This window comes from Oratosquilla oratoria, chromosome 4, assembly GCF_046742065.1.
Source record: "Oratosquilla oratoria isolate Oo_2021 chromosome 4, ASM4674206v1, whole genome shotgun sequence".
Taxonomy (NCBI): Eukaryota; Metazoa; Arthropoda; class Malacostraca; order Stomatopoda; family Squillidae; genus Oratosquilla; species Oratosquilla oratoria.
Window position 1 is genome coordinate 45,492,301 of NC_134780.1, and position 2,538 is coordinate 45,494,838.

Sequence of the window (2,538 nt, forward strand, 5' to 3'; positions counted from 1 at the left end):
AGATATTTTCGTCCCAAAGATGAAAATTACACCGTGAGCACCCAATAAAGAAAACTGATAAACCAAAATCTAAGATAGAGACACTAAAGGAAATATGTTCTTCATATTCTTCCGTTGATTCCGACATCTTTGGTTTTGTTGTAGAAGGGACACGCCGAGGTTCTGTCAATGTGATTCTGTGTCTTTGCCTTCGTTTGAAATGAAGAAATGTTTAATTCTCGGATACGCAAAGCTGAGATCACCCTTCACTAGGGCCTCCAGAGGAGGGTGGGGGTGCATACGCCCTGGGAAGAGGGGGTGCATATGTCTGGGGGGGGTGCATATGTCCGTGGGAGGGTGCATATGTCCGTGGGAGGGTGCATATGTCCGTGGGGGGGGTGCATATGTCCGTGGGGGTGCATATGCCCTGGGGCGAATTCTAGTGTGGACATGCCGCCCACAAGGCTGACAAAATTATTATAATAAAAAAAGGGTCAAAAGAGTCCTGAATATTTCACCGTAACATACGAATTTTGCGTTAGAATCAATAATATATGAAATTTTTTACCATTATCCTTTCTGCAATACAGACATCAAACAACATTTTTAAAACCTGTTTAATTATTTCGCAAGCCAATAGCTGTAATAGGCAGTAAGGGATGGTGGTCATGGTAGGGGGGGGGAGCGTTCCTGAGACTTTTGCCCGGAGTGGCATTTTGTGGTATTCTAAAAAAAAAAAAAAAAACTTTCCTTATACAAATATCATATAAATCCTTAGAAGGGAAAGATTTGTATAAGGAAATATCTTTTTTAAGAATACCACCGTAAGATTCTTACGATGGTATTCTTGAAAAAATCTTTCCTTATATAAATCTTTCCCTTCCAAGAATTTATATAAGGTTATAAGGAAAGAATTCTTTTAAGAATACCACCGTAAGATTCTTACGGTGGTATTCTTAAAAAAAATTCCTTATATAAATCTTTCCCTTCCAAGGATTTATATAAGACTTACGTAAGGAAAGATTTTTTTAAGAATATCGCCATAAGATTCTTACGGTGGTATTTTTGAAAAAATCTTTCCTTATATAAATCTTTCCCTTCCAAGGATTTATATAAGATCTACATAAGGAAAGAATTTTTTAAGAATACCGCCATAAGACTCTTACGGTGGTATTCTTAAAAATATCTTTCCTTATATAAATCTCTCCATTCCAAGCATTTATATAAGATTTATATAAGGAAAGATAATTTTTTAAGAACACATCGTAAGATTCTTACAGTGGTATTCTTAAAAAAAATCATTCATTATATAAATCCTTCCCTTCCAAGGAATTATATAAGATTTATATAAGGAAAGATAATTTTTTAAGAATACCACCATAAAATCTTACGGTGGTATTCTTGAAAAAAATCCTTATATAAATCTTTCCCTTCCAAGGATTTATATAAGATTTATATAAGGAAAGATAATTTTTAAGAATATATCGTAAGATTCTTACGGTGGTATTCTTAAAAAAAATCTTTCCTTGTGTAAATCTTTCCCTTCCAGGGGTTTATATAAGATTTATATAAGGAAATATATTTTTTAAGAATACCACCATAAAAATCTTACGGTGGTATTCATGAAAAAACTTTCCTTATATAAATCTTTCCCTTCCAAGGAATTATGTAAGATTTACACAAGGAAAGAATGTTTTAAGAATAACACCGTTAAGCATATAAGGGCTCTGCCCTTCACTCTATTCAGCCAAAATTTGAAGACTGAAGATCTCGTTGCTTCAAACTTCTTTCTGAATTCAGAAGAGTTTTAAAAACTTTGTATATTTATCTTGCAGATCATCCTGGATCTTTTCAGCCCAGAAAAAGGAGATTATCAGATCCAGTGTGAAGGCTAGACTTTCAATCGGTTTCTGGAAAATATTGCATGAATTATTCTTTGAGACAATCGAAGTGAGAGACAACTTCATTTGTGATATTAGCCTCTATCCCATCAACAGCAAGTTCTTAAAGATATATATATGTATATATAGATATATATATATATATAATGTATATATACGTATGTATATATATATATATATACATTGCTGATAACCACACAGGAAACCGGAAAAGAAACTATAATTCCCAAGCGCTTTCGTGATATTTCACATCTTCAGGGGAATATCACGAAATCGCTTGGGAATTTTAGTTTCTTTTCCGGTTTCCTTTGTGGTTATCAGTAATTTATTGGATCACGTGGTTTTGTGATCTTTTTGCATATATACGAGCCGCGGGCTTCGCCCATTCCGGCTTCGCCGGGGGCTTGGCTGCGCAAACAGCGGCCTACGGCCGCAGCGGTCTTCGGCCGCAGCGCTCCGCGCTCTAATCCCACGATAGGGATCCCGTGCTGGGGATCCCTTGTTGGGGTTCCGCCCTGAGGCCGAGGCCGAACCCAAGGGACATTTTTTCCTGGTCAGTTCAAGGGAACATGGCGACCACTGAGGACTTGCGACCACTGAGGACTACCACTAAAGACTTGCGACCACTAAGGACTTGCGACCACTGAGGACTTGCGAC